This window comes from Hakea prostrata, chromosome 6, assembly GCF_041222555.1.
Source record: "Hakea prostrata isolate BN-2017 chromosome 6, UWA_Hpros_2, whole genome shotgun sequence".
In the NCBI taxonomy this organism is placed as follows: Eukaryota; Viridiplantae; Streptophyta; class Magnoliopsida; order Proteales; family Proteaceae; genus Hakea; species Hakea prostrata.
This window is the reverse complement of record NC_142605.1, coordinates 7454894-7474952: the sequence shown is the minus strand read 5'-3', so window position 1 is coordinate 7474952 and position 20059 is coordinate 7454894.

Genomic DNA, 20059 nt, shown 5'->3' with positions numbered 1-20059 from the left:
CCTCTATTTATTTGAGTCTAAGCATGACTCTAATATTGATTTCCCTCACTTAGTTAAGTCTAAGTAAAACTCTAATTAAGGAATTAGGGTTTAGGGAAAATATTATAAATAGAGAGATGAAATACCAAATAGATCATGGAAACTAAAATACTCTCATTTGCTTTTCGAATTCTCCAAAGAAAGAAGCTAATCTTGAACCTCCGTCACTGTGGTTCTTCAATTTGGAACCGTGGAAATAACCTATAGAGTATGCAAAGCAAATCAAGGGAAATGAAACACAAAGAGGCTCCTCTTGTGTCTAGATCCATTGCAATCAAAATCACTAAGGTAAGCGATCTAGAACTCTTCCTTTTATGATTTTAGTTTACATTGGTATCCGAGCAAGGTTGGGGTTAGGGTTGCCGGCAACGACTGGTTTTATTGGTGTTGGTTGATTTATGATGGAAATCATGGTTTTATTTTTTTCCCCATTGACATGATTGAGTGTCAAATTTAATCCATGACCAATTGCCTGACCTCTACCCGATCAGTGATAAGTAAATTTAAAGGGAAAATTTTTCTCTACGCCTAATGGCATAACTTCTCCCTCGTCTCGTAAGGGAAAAGGTTGAATCTAGAGTTTCTCTCCTTCGTCCGCAAATTGAAGAAAAGTACCGCAATTCTGTACCCTTTCGAGGAAGACTCCTAAATTGGAATGAGAGAACCAAGATATGAACGAGGAATCAAGGTTTAAAGTATCCCACGATACCATACAATACTAGCCGATAGGTATTCATATTTGACCCAACCGATATGATACATCTTTATACGTCTCTCCATTGAATTTCACTAAAATACGTTAGTCAGAGCAATACAATACTCGATACAAGAGGATACGTCTCTTAAAATCACCTTACCGATACGATACTCGATACCGATACTTTAAACCTTGCGAGAAATATCCCGCGACCTTCTGGTGTCGATATTTATCACTTGAGAGAGAATCCGCTACTTTGCAGCAGTATTTTAATAACGGGCTTTAGGTTTTGTAGAGACCGTTGGATTATTTATATTTTAACTCTTTGTTTGTTGCCCTATGGTGGATACAATTTGTTGCGTCTAGAACTTCTTCGGGGGCCGGATATTGAGATGATCACCTTAAGAGCTCTCCAGCTAAGTTGGAATAACTGAGATGCCTGCACTCACAAAGAAAACAAGAATAGTCCGGCCAAGTTTTGGCAAGGGGAACCGCCTCCGACGCCCAAGTCAGCCTAGGCAACAATAAGAGTTCTTGAGAGAGTTCTCAAGAACGTAATGAATAATTGATCAGATGAGTTCTCGTCCCTTTCTCCATGTAGGAGGTGGGTTTATATAAAGGTTACCTGGAGGCGGCGCTTCCTTAAGTTTTGGATCGACAGTTGAAGAGTGAGTGGAATATCTTCGAAATAACGGCTCCTTCTTTGTCGGACCAAATAGAGCTATTATCTGATGACTCGTCTCTCCAATTCTCGGAATGGCCTCATTGAGTAGTTATCTGTAACTAACTCTTCTGACTTGGCCATCTGTAACGTCACTCTTGGACTTAGTCCAAGTGAGCTTCTTAAGCTTATTCTGTGCATGTTCCCTGAAGGGGTGAATATGCTTCCTCCCGAGGGGGTTTTCTATGCCTCTCAAGGGAGAACACTATTCCTCCTGAGTCTTCAGAATAATCATGTCCCGAGGGGGTTTTTTGTGCCTCTCAAGGGAGAACACTATTCCTCCCGAGTCTTTAGAATAATCATGTCCCGAGGGGGTTTTCTATGCCTCTCAAGGGAGAACACTATTCCTCCCGAGTCTTCAGAATAATCATGTCTCGAGGGGGTTTTCTGTGCTTCTCAAGGGAGAACACTATTCCTCCCGAGCATGTAGAAGACACATGTCCCGAGGGGGTATGTGTTTTTGTCACATCCCCCCAGCCGGTACCCTAACTGGCATACCCGGGAGTGTGATCCACAGCCCCGGAGATCAAGTATCGAGGAAATCATCCTCCCACATATACAATAACATAATCATAAACAGGAAATAAATCAAGTTTTAATATTATAAACAAGGTTCAAAACAAGAAATGAACAATCAGTATAATCAAAGTGCGGAAAGATACCAGATATCCAATGATATAAAAAAGGAGTAAAGTGAGGCGGAAACTCACTTTACCAAAAATAGCGGAACGTAGTATGAAAATCAAAAGGGATTACAACTGAAACAAATGTACTAAGAAATAAACTAAGATCAAGCATCTTCAAGTTTATAGATAACGTCTTCATAAGTATGGACTTCATCAATCCAATGAATCCGTTCTAACTCTATGCCGTTCTCAAAAGTAGTACGCAGCTTGATCCGCCGGGGGATCATCAAAGTAATCTTGATCGTTGCCAGCACTTTGCGTGTAATACGCTTCATCAGCTTGTGCTTCGTTGTAATGCTCGTCATAATATTCATTACCTGTAGGATAATCTAACAAGAAAATGTACAAAAAGGAATGAGTTTCGAAGAAACTCAGTAAGGCAAGTTAATCCATAACAACATAAATAACATGCAGCAAAACATAACAAGATGCAATGCAATATGGAACAGATAATGTATGTATGCATCTAAACTCTAGGTATGCTGGTCTCTATGGTAGACATGCTTTAAGTCATAGCACTTTACTTCTTTGGGAAAGTCCGCTCACACCCTTAACCATATAAGATATCTTGGGTTCCCTCACCCATTTAAGGTATTCTTGGGCAGCCGGTTGGTAATGGGTCCTTCATCCCTCAGGACAAACCATGGCAGGGGGTTAAGTCAACACACTCTCTCACAACCATTTGGCATAAGTACTGGCGCATGTCAGGGAAAAGCCTAGCCCAATGCAAGTCATCTACTCAGTTACATCAACTCAGGTCCAGATACTTCCATTCCTCATTCCTGACGATCCTTTCCGGTATCCTTTCCACTAGAGTCCTAATAGTCCCTGACTACGGACTCATCAACCCTATTGGTTATCCACATATGGTAAACGAGAAGCTCTCATGTCCTCTCACGGGTTGGTTACCGGTCTTGAGTGCCCATGAGCCCAAGTCTAGCCATATGCAACCCTCCAATAAATGGCCTCTTTCGAGTATCCACAATGTGATCCATGTCCTCTCACGGATCTTTTCACCGGTCTTGAGCGCCCACGAATCCCCATTGCTACCACGGGTCGTTCGGTCTCAATACCCTTCCGATTAAGGTCTGATATAATAGGGGTATATCCTAGCCAAACACTGCTAGACAGCCCTAGGTATGACAACCATTGATTCGGGAAAGCGTCGATGGGCATCTTCGGAGAACATCTCATACTATTCCCTCCGATGTCCAAGGACAGAAGTGTCAAAATGACACTTCCCAATCCCAAACCAAACTTAAGCAAACACATTCTCAGATCAGTCATAACATATACAACCAACAGTTCATCATATACAAGAGAATGTAAAAGCAAAATTAGATTAGGCAATAATAGGTAATTCATATAACATGAATAATGAAAAAGATAATATAAAAAGGTGCTACTGTTCTCACAGCAAGAGATCAGAATTAAATTACAATAACAGTAAGTAATCTCATAGTTTCATAAGGTAGAAACCAGAGAACAAGAAATCCATGTAGTTAAGGAATTAACTGTCCTTACCTTGATTATCGAAGAAGATGATCCAAAGATCAAAGAGAGCAACTCCAAACTTAGCAAATAGACTCCTAACAATCATAGATACAACATTAGGGAAGATGCCTAAAAGATCAGAGAGAAAACGAATCAAATCGGGCAAAAAACGAAGCTACTGACTCCTTTGGTCGAGTGCTTGGTAGACTGGCCCAATGATCTACCAAGCGATCGAAGCAAGTCAAGATCGAATTGTACTGATCTGCTTTTGGCCATAACTTCCTCGTTTGAAGTCGGAATGATCCGAAATTCGAAGGGGAAATTCCTAGGATGTATTAGAATCATATAGGAAGATAAAAACATCAAGTCATGGTTAAAATTTGGGTTCTTGATTTAACCCAAGAATTTAGGGTTTCAACCTTATGGTTCCCATAAAAAGGTTGAGATCATAGAATGAAAGAAAATTAAATCATTGGCCAAAGGCAATAAGAAAATCATAGGAAAACTAATTTAGGTTACTAGAAATATTACCCATGAGGTTTTCCTTGCATGGGAGGTTAACAAGAGTTTCCAGAACTCAAGCAAGGGTTAGGGTTTCAAGAAAATCTTCGGCTAGGTTTGAGATCATGATGATGATCATAGATCTCAAAGAACGAAGGAGATCACGAAGGGATGGTTGCAAGGATGCATCATCTACTTCCTGATCTCAATCAAGAACAAGATCAAGAAAAGAAAATTAATAATTCAGAAGAGATACTAACCTTGAATTGTAAGAACAGAGAAGAGAGGTTTCAGATCTACAGAGGAATCTTTGAAATCACCAGAGAGAGTTTCGGAGAGGTGTTCTCACGTTCACAAAGTGTTTAGGAGGCAGCCGTAACAAAGAAATACGAAGTAGGGTTTAAATAATAGTGAAAAACCCTAAAATTACAATTTCTCGGATTTCACCTTCCTTTGGTCGAGTGCTTGGTCGAGTGGCCCACTCGACCAAGGTAGACAATAAGGAATAATCAGGGATTTGGAGGATCAAATGGGCTTTAAAACCTTATGGGCTTTTGCATACACATCAAGTAACAAGTCAAGTGTGAAGAAATACCTTCAAATCAAATCAGATAATACTCCAAGTCCTTCAACTAATCTCATCTTCTGACAACTGCAGCTTCCTTTCCAAATCTACACAGACATCCAAGTATGGAACTCCATCAACAACATCCATGGGTTCAGAGTCAAACACCATGTCTTCTACTGAGATGGTCCATAGTTGGCTTCTTTCTTTACTCCGGGTCTTCGGACCTAAAAACAACCGGGTTACCGGGTCAAGGTCAGGGTTAGGTTAGGGCTGGGTTTCACAGTTTTACTCCAGAAGGAATTCTCAGAATCCTCCTAAGAGGACTTCCCTTAAGAAGACTTCTCTATCCCAAGTGGGGGTGTACGTTCGTCTCGGGGGGCCCCTCAAGCTATATTTCCTCCACAACAGAGCCCCCCATTCTATGCGATCGGTCTCCCGAGTGTATGGAATGCTTTTCTCACACCTCTTTGAAGGTTTTTTCTTTTGAAGAAATTCCAATGCGTCGTCTTGAATGATAGCCATCATTTCTCTAAAGTCTCGTCGAGTCAAGAAGCCCCCAGCCGAGTTCTCCGAGAGATGCCATTGCCTTTATTAAGGGTGTCATGCTCTTCAAGCCGTTCCGCCCACTTGACCCTTGACTGTACTGAGCCTTTTGAAGAAGAAGAAACTAGAGATAGCTTCGAGAAGAAGACTTCAATAGTTCGGGAAACTCCAAAAATTGAGCGAGAAGCAAACATGGTTGAGGTGATCCTTCGTCCTCCCGAGAAACAAGATCGATCTCTCTTATTGTCTCTTGAAAAAAAAACTTGTTTTACTTCCTTGCTTTCTGTAATATTTTGCAGAAAATTAGCCTGTAATCATTTGCGTATTATTGAGGCATTATGTTTCTTTGACTTGTCCCGAGTATCTACCCGAGTCACTCCCCTAGTGGAATGCCTTAAAGGTTATGATCCGTTGAGTACTCCTAGCTCTTTATTCAAGATGGTCTGCCCGAATAGGGTCCCGAATGTGAGGCCTTCGAATAGTCCTTTGAGTCTTCTCTTAGAAGGAAATGCCTGGAAATTCTCCCAAGTGGCTACCCGAGTGAGGTCCTGAGTGTGACGCCTTTGAGAAATTCCATCTCATGAGAGCCTTCCTTGGGCTTCCATAAGAGGTGGGGAAATCCTCCCAAGTGGCTACCCGAGTGAGGTCCCAAGTGTGACGCCTTTGAGAAATTCCATCTCATGAGAACCTTCCTTGGGCTTTCATAAGAGGTGGGGAAATTCTCCCGAATGGCTACTCGAGTGAGGTCCCGAGTGTGACGCCTTTGAGAAATTCCATCTCATGAGAGCCTTCCTTGGGCTTTCATAAGGGGTGGGGGAAATTCTCCCGAGTGGCTACCCGAGTGTGATGCCTTTGAGAAATTCCATCTCATGAGAGCCTTCCTTGGGCTTTCATAAGAGGTGGGGAAATTCTCCCGAGTGGCTACCCGAGTGAGGTCCCGAGTGTGACGCCTTTGAGAAATTCCATCTCATGAGAGCCTTCCTTGGGCTTTCATAAGAAGTGGGGAAATTCTCCCGAGTAGCTACCCGAGTGTGACGCCTTTGAGAAATTCCATCTCATGAGAGCCTTCCTTGGGCTTTCATAAGAGGTGGGGAAATTAGGTGGGGAAATTCTCCCGAATGGCTACCCGAGTGAGGTCCCGAGTGTGACGCCTTTGAGAAATTCCATCTCATGAGAGCCTTCTTTGGGCTTTCATAAGAGGTGGGGAAATTCTCCCGAATGGCAACCCGAGTGAGGTCTCGAGTGTGACGCCTTTGAACTCTCTTGGGTTCTTCATTGATTTGAAGGGAGCTCTTGGGTTCTTAAACTTGTTAAGAACTCTCTTGGGCTCTTCTTAAGAACGCTCTCGAGTTCTTGAACTTGTCAAGAACTCTCTCGGGTTCTTTTTTGCTTTGAAGGGCGCTCCTGGGTTCTTAAACTTGTTAAGAACTCTCTTGGGCTCTTCTTGAACTGGAGAACTCTCTTGGGTCTTCTCCGCTTTGAAGGGCGCTCCTGGGTTCTTAAACTTGTTAAGAACTCTCTTGGGCTCTTCTTAAGAACGCTCTCGGGTTCTTGAACTTGTCAAGAACTCTCTTGGGTTCTTGAACTTGTCAAGAACTCTCTCGGGTTCTTCTTCATTTGGGGAAGCATTTGTGAATACTTCAATATAACTTTCTTCATGGGAAAAGGAATATCAGAGATGGAGGCGTAGACTTTATTGAAAATCAAGTGGTTGCATGGTTTGCAAAGCAAGAGCTACATGTCTTGATTTATTCTATTGATAGAATTTTCGAAGATTCGTGGGATTCCAAGATCCGTCTATTCTCTCTCGGAAAGCTTCTCCACATGCTCTGGGCTCTTCGAACTTGGTCTTTTGCGTGCTCTTGCTGGAGACTTCTCTCGATCTTATCGCTTCCTTTGAAGGTATTTTTCAAGATGACTTGCTTGTATGAGTTTCTCGATCTCAATCTTAAGATTTCTACACTCATCTGTGTGGTGGCCATAGTTGTTGTGAAAGTGACAATACTTATTCATATTCCTCTCTTCTAGACTCTTCTCGGGCTTCTATAACTTCTGCAACTGTTGCTTGCTTTTGGCATTTCTTAAGAAGTGCTCCATAAGTCTTTGGCTTATCTTGGAGTAATACCTCAAGCAAACGTCTTTGGGTTATTCCACTCCATAATGCATTGTAGGCCACCATATCATCCAACTCTTCTACTTCGATAGCCACTTTATCGAATCTTAGAAGATAGTCTCGAACAGACTCATTCGGCTTTTGCCTAATGGCAAAAAGGCTATCTGCTGTCTTCTTACTCCCGATGCAACTTTTATATGAACTCTGTGAGATCTTTCTCCAACTCATTCGGCTGCTCGTCTTGGTATTCTGGGATTTCGCCTTTCTTTGTTCACTAGGCATTGCCTATTCCGAATCTGTCGGAAGGCTTCACGCCTTCGTCCTTCTTGGGAATTTCTGGCGGGTCCGGGTGGTATCCCGACTTGATGGACTAAGCCACGAACTACTCCTTGGAGTTCCAACATTTGTTGTTGGACTTCTCTTTGCATATTCTGCAAATCAGCTACTGTTGCTGGAATAGGAGGTTGATTTGAACCTCCTTCTCCAAATGGAGTTGGAATAGTTAATGGAGGAATCTTTGGAACCCTTTCTTGACCTTCCTTTGGAATAGGAATTTGTGGATCTGGAGAAAGGAGAGTTTGTTCTTCAACACGTCTATTTTCTCTCTCCCTTTCTCTCGCTCGAGTGAGAATTTGAGAACTTGTCACCTGAGGTGTGGTACGTCTCGTCATGACTTTTTGTGACGATTCCCACAGACGGCGCCAATTTGTTGCGTCTAGAACTTCTTCGGGGGCCGGATATTGAGATGATCACCTTAAGAGCTCTCCAGCTAAGTTGGAATAACTGAGATGCCTGCACTCACAAAGAAAACAAGAACGGTCCGGCCAAGTTTTGGCCGGGGAACCGCCTTCGACGCCCAAGTCATCCTAGGCAACAATAAGAGTTCTTGAGAGAGTTCTCAAGAACGTAATGAATAATTGAACAGATGAGTTCTCGTCCCTTTCTCCATGTAGGAGGTGGGTTTATATAGAGGTTACCTGGAGGCGGCGCTTCCTTGAGTTTTGGATCGACAGTTGAAGAGTGAGTGGAATATCTTCGGAATAACGACTCCTTCTTTGTCGGACCAGATAGAGCCGTTATCTGATGACTCGTCTCCCCAATTCTCGGAACGGCCTCATTGAGTAGTTATCTGTAACTAACTCTTCTGACTTGGCCATCTGTAACGACACTCTTGGACTTAGTCCAAGTGGGCTTCTTGAGCTTATTTTGTGCATGTTCCTTGAAGGGGTGAATATGCTTCCTCCCGAGGGGGTCAATAAGCTTCCTCCCGAGGGGGTTTTCTGTGCTTCTCAAGGGAGAACACTATTCCTCTCGAGCATGCAAAAGACACATGTCCCTAGGGGGTATGTGTTTTACTCTAGAAGGGATTCTCAGAATCCTCCTAAGAGGACTTCCCTTAAGAAGACTTCTCTATCCCGAGTGGGGGTGTACGTTCGTCTCGGGGGACCCCTCAGGCTATATTTTCTCCAAAACACAAATCTTCAAAGGAGTCCATAAGAATCCAAAAATATGTTCTGGGCCCTACCTATTGTGGGCTTACATGGCCCATGTGAGGTTGCTACTTGATCAGTTTCCTCTTATCCTCTCCACTCAGCTGTTGCTAAAAGGAGGGTTTGTACCTTTGACCTTGTGGTTTACAACCATATGCTCAAATCAACTAAGCGATTCCAACAGCATGTTTAGTCTTTGAATTAAAAAAGATATTAGCTGGAGTAATTTATGATTGAATCTCTTTATGTTTTTGCACAAAATTTGTTTTTGTGCAATTTTTTATGTACATTTTTTATCATTAACTTAATTGTCATGTGTTATATATATATATATATATATATATATATATATATATATATATATATATATATATATATCTTTACTATGATGATTATGCAAAAAATTTAATTTGCAATTTTACCCTCATGGCGGTTTAGACATTTGATTTGCTCCAAATGATGGATGTAGAATCAATCTCTTCCAAATAGACCATAAAAATATTTATTTATTCTTGGAAGAGATCCTGTTTAGTGCTACCATAATGACACATTTTATGTATGTACATTAGAGTTAGTATTTAGTATTTGAGAGTAATGCAAAGTGTGGTATACCCTAGTGGTGTTGTAGTAGGATTCTTTAAGATCATGTAATTAAAGGTTTATAATTTTAATTACTTTTTGGAAGCCATATAAAATGGTTGCCACCATACTGTGCATCACAATCTTGTACTGACTCAATGTGTCATTAGAAGTACTGAAATTTGGGTTTCTCTGGTGGGACCTATGCGCACCCATATGTATGGCGCATTTATGTGATAGAAGATGCCCATTCTTCCGCTGTATAATTTATTGAAATAATTAAAATTAATTATTCTCAATACATAATTTATGGCAATTGACATTGAACGGTGTTAGATGATTGACACCACATTGGATTAAGGATAATTAATTTGATAAAGTTTCAATTAGTGGTGAAAAATATACTAACTATGTCTTTTCGCATTTTGGATGTAGTCTTGTCACATCCTCCCAGCCGGTACCCTAACTGGCATACCCGAGAGTGTGATCCACAGCCCCGAAGATCAAGTATCAAGGAAATCATCCTCCCACATATACAATAACATAATCATAAACAGAAATAAATCAAGGTTTAATATTATAAACAAGGTTCAAAATAAGAAATGAACAATCAGGTATAATCGAGTGCGGAAGATACCAGATATCCAATGATATCAAAAAGGAATGAAGTGAGGCAGAAATTCACTTTACCAAAATAGCGGAACGTAGTATGAAAATCAAAAGGGATTACAGCTGAAACAAATGTGCTAAGAAATAAACTAAGATCAAGCGTCTTCAAGTTTATAGATAACGTCTTCATAAGTATGGACTTCATCAATCCAATGAATCCGTTCTAACTCTATGCCGTTCTCAAAAGTAGTACGCAGCTTGATCCGCCGGGGGATCATCAAAGTAATCTTGATCGTTGCCAGCACTTTGCGTGTAATATGCTTCATCAACTTGTGCTTCGCTGTACTGCTCGTCATGATAATCTATATTTGCAGGATAATCTAACAAAAAGAAATATACAAAAGGAATGAGTTTCGAAGAAACTCAGTAAGGTAGTTAATCCATAACATCATAGATAACATGTGGCAAAACATATCATGATGCAATGCAGTATGAAACAAGTAATGTATGTATGGATCTAACTCTATGTATGCTAGTCTCTATGGCAGACATGCTTTAAGTCATAGCACCGTACTTCTTAAGGAAAGTCCACTCACACCCTCAACCATATAAGATATCTTGGGTTCCCTCACCCATTTAAGGTATCTTGGGCAGCCGGTTGGTAATGGGTCCTTCATCCCTCAGGACAAACCATGGCAGGGGGTTAAGTCAACACACTCTCTCACAACCATTTGGCATAAGTACTGGCTCATGTCAAGGAAGAGCCTAGCCCAATGCAAGTCATCTACTCAGTTACATCAACTCAGGTCTAGATACTTCCATTCCTCGCCCCGGGCGATCCTTTCCGGTATCCTTTCCACTAGAGTCACGGATATTACTCACTGGACTCATCAACCCTATTGGTTATCCACATATGGTAAACGGGAAGCTCTCATGTCCCCTCACGGATCATTTCACCGGTCTTGAACGCCCATGAGCCCAAGTCTAGCCATATGCAACCCTCCAATAAATGGCCCCCACAATGTAATTCCCGTCCTCTCACGGATCATTTCACCGGTCTTGAGCGCCCGTGAATCCCCATTGCTACCATGGGTCGTTCGGTCTAAATACCCTTCCGAATTGGGTCTGATATAACAGGGGTGTATCCTAGCCAAACACCACTAGACATCCCTAGGTATGACAATCATTGATTCGGGAAAGCGTCGATGGGCAACCCTGGAAACATCCCATACTATTTCCAATAATGTCCAAGGACAAAAGTGTAAAACCCAGCCCTAACCTTGACCCGGAAACCTTGTTATTTGTAGGTCCAGTGACCCGAAGTAAAGTAAGAAGTTAGCTTTGGGCCATCCCAATAGAGGACTTGGTGTGCTTTGAATCCATGAGTTGATGATGAAGTTCTATTTATGGAACGAATCTTGATGAAGTCGTTTTGATGGCTTGGGTGCTCTCTATCTTGGTTTGAGGCATTTCTACCTATTAGGTAAGTCCTTGCTGTGGAACCCCTTTGGTTGGTTTCCGGCCTTCATTCCCTGTTTTGGTCTTTCGCGTCTGTGGGCGGCCCGCCATCCCTCACCTGGTCTCTTTGGCATTGGTTGTTCTTGCTCTTTTGTCAATCTCGGTCCCTCTCTGCCTCCCTCTCGCGCGCCTCTGCGTCTCTCCTTGCATCCTTGGTGTTTCTTGGGATCTTCGTCCTCTTCTTTTGCATCGGTATGTCTACTCTCTCTTCTTCTCCTCCATCTTTGTTTTCTTTCCTTTTTGAGTTGAGGCGTGAGAGTGCTGCATTCTCTGTTGCAAACATCTTTGAACATGTTCTCATGATCATCCTAAGGATTTGAGGCTAGAACAATGATCTTAACCATGATCATTGCAGCTTTGAGGATCATGATCAAACCATGATCTAATCTTGTTAAACATCTGATTTGAATTCTGATCTCTTTGGATCTTCTATGTTGATCATGTTAGTAGTTAGTTCTGTGTTTTCTTTCCATGATCCATGATCTATCAATCTCTGTTGTTCTCTTCTACCATACTATGTGTTCTTCATGAAGCATGGTAGTTACATATTGGTGGTTTTATTTCCTAATTTAGATTTATGCTTCTAAGCCTTGTTCCTTGAAGATCTGTATGTTTTCATGATACCATTACCGAGCAATGATCCATCCTCCTATTGTTCTTGTCTTTGATTTCTATTTCGATTCATCAAGATCCATGGTTGATCTAATTATGGTAACTTTTTGTTTCCTAATTTGGATCTTGATATCTTGATTTGATTGGTGTTTGGGTACCCTATATGTTGGTTCTGCTGTGTGTTTACCCCTTGATTAGTACCCTTTTGAACCACCAAATTCGGTTTCATATCTTAAACTCGTTTTTCTAGGCTCTCTGCATTGGTCGTGCTCACCAATCCACTCGACCAATGTCGGCACTCCGTTGTCGTGTTGGTGTTTTGGTATCTTTTCGTTAGGGATCTTTCCTATATGTTGTATATCTTGTTTAGGACATTCTTCTCAGTTTGCCAAGATCTTACTTGATTTCTTAGGATTCCTTTGCGAGTTATAGGTAGGATGGTTATTTCCTTATTACATAGATAGCATGAATCTAGTTTCTATATTTGAATATCATAGATATGATTCCTAAATTAGATTCTTACAATGATATACTCTGTTGCATAACTTTGATTCGGTAGCATTACTTATTCATATTGAATTGATTCATGTATGATTTACTTACCAATGTTATACAAGTGATTGTAATTATTGATTTCTTTCCATATATGAAGTTACCATATTGTGATGATATGAATTGATGCATGTGTATGCTTAGTATGGTTTGGAAAGGAGAGGTGTCCTTTTGACACTTCTCCTTGGACTACTACGGGAATATTATGGGATGTTTCCGGAGATGCCCTCTGGACACCTTCCTAACTGTTGGTGACATATCTAGGTTGTCTAGTAGTGTTGGGCTAGGATGTCCTGTTATGTCGACCCTAATCGGAGGGGTATTGAGACCGAACGACCCGTGGTAGCAATGGGGATTCATGGGCGCTTAAGCCGGTACCAACCCGTGAGGGCCGGGAATCACATTGTGGGGCCATTTATTGGTAGGGTTGCATATGGTTAGACTTGGGCTCACGGGCGCTTAAGACCGGTAACCAACCCGTGAGAGGCGTGAGAGCTTCCCGTTTACCATATGTGGATGATCAATAGGGTTGATGAGTCCGTAGTCGGGGACTATGAGGACTCTAGTGTGAGGATACCGGAAAGGATCGTCGGGGACGAGGAATGGAAGTATCTGGTTTGACTTGATGTAACTAAGTAGAAGACTTGCATTTGGCTAGGTTTACCCGACATGCGCCGTACTTATACCAAATGGTTGTGGAGGTGTGTTGACTTAACCCCCGCCAAGGTTTGTCTGAGGGATGAGGACCCATTACCATCGGCTGCTCAAGACCGGTGAAATGATCCGTGAGAGAATCCAAGATATCTTAAATGGTTGAGGATGTGAGTGGACTTTCCTAAAGAAGTCGGTGCTATGACTTAAAGCATGTCGCCAATAGAGACCAGCATACATAGAGTTAGATTCATTCATTCATTGCTTGTCTCATATCATATTGCATTTATGATTGTTCGGTCTGCCCCATTTATGTTATTATGGATTTTTAAGCCTTCTCGGTTTCTTTGAAACTCATTCCTTTATTGTACAATGTTTGTTAGACTATCCTGCAGTCTGAGTATTATGACGGTCCCTATGAAGGCGCAAGGCGAAGAGGCATATCTCCGGGAAGGTGATTGCGGTTACCACAATTACTCGAAGATCCCGCGAGTGGTTATGCTCCGTCGATGCTTAGTCCGACCATTGAGTGGGCGTCCTTGTGCCATTTATGAGTTTACACTTATAAGGATGTTGTCTATAAAGTGGAGAACAATTTAGTTACCCAATGTACTTGCTCTGGGATTAGATTTTGTCTAGTTTATTCTTTTAGAGTTACTTTTCCGCTGGTTGTAAAGTGGGATTTTTGCCTCACTTTACTTATCTGTTTGACACTCTGATTATATCTATTATTCTGATTCATTTATGATTCATTCTTTCTTTATTGGATCTATGGTTTATCTTCCGCACTTTTATTATGATTGTTCATGATTATGTTATTGTTTATGTGGGAGGTTGATCACTCGATACCTGATCTTCGGGCTATGGATCACACTCTCGGGTATGCCAGATAGGGTACCGGCTGGGAGGGCGTGACAAGAAGTGTCAAAAGGACACTTCCCAATCCCAAACCAAACTTAAGCAAACACATTCTCAGATCAGTCATGACATACACAACCAGTAGTTCATCATATAAAAGAGAATGTAAAATCAACATTGGATTAAGCAGTAATAAGTAATTCATATAACATAAATAATGAAAAAAATGATATAAACAAGTGCTACTATTCCCACAGTAGGAGATCAGAATTAAATTATAATAACAGTAAGTAATCTCATAGTTCCACAAAGTAGAAACCAGAGAACAAGCAATCTATGTAGTTAAGGAATCAATTGTCCTTACCTTCTAACTTGAATGGAATCTTAAAGAATCAAGTATGATCTTGACTAAACCTGAGAAGACAGTCCTAAACAAGTGCACACAACATGTTTAGAAAGATGCATAAAGGAAGATCATAAATCAATCGAAACAGACCAAGATTGAGGTTGCTGTACTCATTGGTCAATTGATTGGTCTGCTGGACCAGTCGACCAATGAGTCGACCAATGCAGACAGTGGCCTGCAATAATCCGAATTTTGAGAATCCAGAACTGAATTCGATGGTTCAAAAGGGTACAATTAAGAGGGGAATTATCATGGTAGTATTTTAGGGTATAGAGGATATCAAATCATAACTCAAAACAAGTTCTCAAGTTACAACCTAGAAATCATGAGGTTAACCTAATTAGGTTGAACATAGGTTAGGAGGGAAAAATAGAACGATTAAAGATAATGAACTAGGATATGAAAGAATTCAGATCTAGTAAAGAAAACATAATAATTGGGTTAACATGATCAACTAGGGGATTCTTGGGTTTAATCCAAGAGAATTAGGGTTTCACCCTTTTGGCTCCCTGGACAAATAATTGTGAGATCTGAATGAACAAAGACAAATCAAAACAGGAAAATATAGATGATTAAGTTTTAGGTTAACACAAGGTCACCCAAAAAGGATTTCCCTTTCACAAGGTAGGTTACCAAAAGTTCTCCAGACAATCACACAGGTTAGGGTTTCAAAGGATTAGGGTTAGGTTTTCAAGAATTCAATAAGTAGGGTTTAAGAACATGATGATGATCATGAGTCTTAAAGAATATGGTGAGATCAGAGAATTGATGATTACAAGAATGCTTCATCACCTTTCTGATCTCAATGAAAACAAAATAAAAGAAAGAAAATCAGAGATAGAAGAGAGAGTGAGTGAGATCATACCTTTGCCATAGAAAGATGAAGAATTCTTCAAGTCTTTGTAAGAGATCACCAAAGAATGCAAGGGAATGGGTTAGATTAGGGTTCTAACTCGTTCCAGAGGCTTAGGAGGCAGAGGAGGCGGAATATTCCCGAGATTAGACTTAAATAGAAGAGACAGGATTCAAATTTCAAAAACAGAATCAATTGGTCGATTGATTGGTCGATTGGTCCAATCGACCAATGAGTTGACCAATCAAGACAGCAACTTCAAAACAAGGAATTGAAGGCTTAGATCAAGTCCAAACATCAAGAGGTTTTGCACACCTCTAGAGTGACTTACCTAGGAGTTAGAAATGCCTTTGAATCAATACAAAGACCACTCCAAGACCATCAACTAATCAAATCTTCATCCGGGTGCAGTTTCCACCATTGGGACACTAGCATCAACACTCATGGATTCCAATCCAGCCATCAAGTCTTCAACAGAAATGGCCCAAAGATGACTTCTTGCCTTACTTTGGGTCACTGGACCTACAATAAACAGAGTTTCCGGATTAGGGTCAGGGCTGGGTTTCACAAGTCTAGAATCTAGATGGCCTCTAAAAATGTGATTGCTAACCTACTCATGGGTGAGAAGCTTCTCGGTCATGAGAACTATGAGAAGTGGCAATAAAAAGTCCAGTACTACCTTAATGACCAAGATTACCTAGAGCATCTTACAATAGAAATGACTGAACTGACCAATCCTTTCTTAGGAAGAGAGACTGCTCAGTCTCGTAGAGATAAGGATCTGTATGATGGTTGGGTTAAAAAAGACTGAAGTGCGCAGTTTTTTATGCTAAGTGCCATGCAAGATGACCTACAAGGGGAATATGAGGGTTTCCCTATAGCTAAGTCCATGTGGGACAAGCTAAAGTGTGCTTTTGGTGGTACATCCACAACCAAACTACGAGGTATGATCTTCAAGTTGAGATATACTGAATGGACCCCAAGCATAATATGACTGAGCACATAAGAATTGTCAAGGAAATGGTTCGCAAATTAAAACATGTTGGACATGACCTTTCTGATGAGCAATAGATTCAAGCATTGATTAGGACTCTGCCTAATTCCTGGGCACCAATGAAACAAAGTATTTGCTCACCTTAAGAGCATCAAGATGTATGCCGATCTAGCTCAACACCTTGAGATGAAAGCAAAGCGCCTAGAGGCGACTCGCACAACTGTTCTTGTTGCTCAGGCAAGTACACGTAAGGGCAAATGACCCATACGTAAAGGACTTAAGAGAGGGAATCAAGAGAGAACCAGGAACTTGGCATCTATGGAAGGAATGGTCAAACAGAAATGTGGAAAGCAAGGGGGTAAGAAAGACATATCCAAAGTAACGTGCTATTATTGCCAAAAGAAGGGTCACTTTGCTCGTGATTGCACTGAGTCAAAGAAGACGCCATCGTTATTTTTTCCTTGTACCTTTGTGAGTATGCATGTTTTGGTTGCCCTAACACAATCAAATTGGATTGTTGATATAGGAGCAATCAAGAACGTTACACGGGAAAGAAGCAGTTTCATAAATTATCGCAAAGTGTCACTGAGAATGCATAAGATCTATATGGGAAACGACGCCAATATTGATGTTCAAGGTATTGGAGTAGTTCAACTTAGTTTACGAATGGACTGCACGTTGATCCTCCATGATGTACTCTATGCACCAGACATAATGCATAATTTAGTTTATGTTTTAGCACTTTTAAATTTGGGATATTCTTTCAATTTTTCCAACAGTGCTTTGGGTTTGTTATTTTGATGGGGCCACATGGGGCCAATGCATTTTTGACAATGGATTTTTTAAATTCGATTTGATTTCATTTATCTCTAATTCTTCTTTAATTGTTGACAGTAATATAGAATTTGTAAAATGACATTCTAGGTTAGGCCACATTGGGAAGGGTAGGATGTCATGATTAGCTAGAGTCAGCCTTTTAGGCTCACTAGCTAAGGTAGACCTGCTCATATGTGAAACTTGTCTAGCTAGAAAGGCTCATCAAAAGCCTTTTGGAAAGGCACAGAGATCAACTCAACCATTAGAGTTAGTATACTCTGACATCTGTGGACCCATGAATGTTAAGGCTAGGCATGGAGCCTCCTATGTTTTCACTTTTATAGATGATCATTCGTGATATGGTTACGTTTATTTGATCGCTCACCGTCATGAAGCATTAGATTGCTTCAAACGCTTTGTGACAAAGGTTGAGAATCAATTAGGTAGGAATATAAAAATTATGCGAATTGACCATGGACATGAATATTTATTTGAACAATTTGAAGAATTGTGTGAAGAAAAAGGAATTGGGGGACAATTGACTATTTCTAACACTCTGCAACAATATGGTGTAGCAAGAAGAAGGAATAGAACTCTATTGGACATGTTTAGGTCCATGATGGCGCATGCAAACCTCCAAATTAGTTTTTGGGGAGATGCACTTCAGACTGCAGCTTATATCCTGAATAGAGTACCATCTCAGTCAATACCATCTACACCCTATGAGCTATGGAAAGACACAAAGCCTGCTCTAGGACATTTATGACCATGGAGTTGTTGTCACATCCCCCCAGCCAGTACCCTAACTGCGATACCCGGAGGTGTGATCCACAAGTCCCATGGTCAAGTTTAGGGAAAACACATATCCATAGTGCACAATAACACAATCATGATCAAGGAATAATCAATGTTCAACTTTATTAAGAAATCAATCAAAGAAATAATCTTGAAGTATAATGAAAGTATAATTAGAATGTAATCAGAGTGCGGAATAAAATGATACAAAAAAATGAATAGCTATAGAGTATAACAGAAAAATAACTCTATAGATCATCATGCAGAAGAGTAGATCAAACTCTAAAGTAGCTCTAAAGTATTACAAATTGAAATAAAATCTAGAAGAATAAAGGATAAAACTATTCTAAATCTTCCATGGTCTCTTCTTCTTCTTCACCGCCTGGGGTTATCCTCCTGCAACTTTGGATCAACGTCTAACTCACGATCCCACCGGCGAATGAGACGATGTCTGCTACTATCAATGGGAGCCATCAGTGTGGTCCACACCGGTGTACTGGTCGTACCACTGGTCACTATCTTCTCCCATGATGTCCATAGCTGTACCATATAAGGAAGGGTCCTCGATACTTGCACACGGGATCTCTTCCGAACCTACAAGGTCATCTAAGAACGTATCCCCCGAAGGGTGAGCTTAAGAGAACTTAGCAAGTAGTTCAATCACAATAAACAATTACAAGCAATTCATAACAAACATGATGCAATGATATGAGACAATGAATGCAAGTATGCTTCTAACTCTAAGTATGCTGGTCTCTATTTGTGAAGTCACACCTAACCCTAATTTGAAGACCCCATTTTTTTTGGAAGAAGAATGATGTTGGCTTGGAAGTTGGACCTTGAGTTCAGTGTTGATATCATTGAAAGGTCCTAGGAAGCCAGGTCAGACCTTTCCCTAAGTTGGTTGAGGACCCAAGTGTTGGTTTTGACCTCAAAGATCCAAAATCCAGCAAGTTGACAAAGGGGGACTGCTTGGTCGATCCTCCCTTGGTCGTTACCATCGACCAAGCACCATCGACCAAGGCAGCTCCGGAAAACAAAATTGTTTTAATTTTGGAAGTTTTAGATTTTGGATCTCTATTTGTATGCAACCTTGGTCTAAACCTATATACTTTGCCTCTTAACCATTGGAGAACATGGGAAAAACCCTAGAGCCTCCTTCTCAAGCCAAAGAAGATCCCCAAGCATTCAAGCAAGGTTCGTACTTTGATTTCTCTTCTATAAGGTTAGTTTTCAATCTTATTCTTCTCTGATCTATTCTCTCTACTATATCTTCTTGTTGTTTTGATTGTGAGGAAGGTATTACACTATTGTAATGACTCAACCTATGGTCTTCTTAGTCTTAGAGTGAATCCCCATTCACTCTCTGTTTTCCTTGAAGCCATATGGTGTTTTTCAATATTTTTTTTATCTAGCATGATATCATGATTTACTCTTACTTTAGTTTTTTATTCTAATATTTGTTAGATCTGTTCCTTAGTTGTTTTCTATGTATGATCTACTATTTTCTATCATTCAGAATGAATCCCCATTCATTCTAGCCTTTTCGTGTGAATCTGCGTGGTTTTAACCTAATAGGTGATTTGTTGGAATTCTATTCCAATGGTCTTTTTGGATGGTTAGACCTTCATAGATAGTCTTAGTATATTGTTTTAGAATTTTCCTGTTAATTCGAGTGTTCCGATGTGCAAGGTTTAAAGTATCCCACGATACCATACGATACTAGCCGATACGTATCCATATTTGACCCAATCGATACGATACATCTCGCTACGTCTATCCATTGAGTTACACTAAAATACACTAACTAGAGTGATACAATACTCGATACAAGACGGTACGTCTCTTAAAATCACTTGATCGATACAATACTCGATACCGATACTTTTAACGTTGGTGATGTGTTTCGAAGAGTTTTTGACCAAAGTTGGAGTTTTTGTCCTTTCATAGATTTGCTTGGTCGA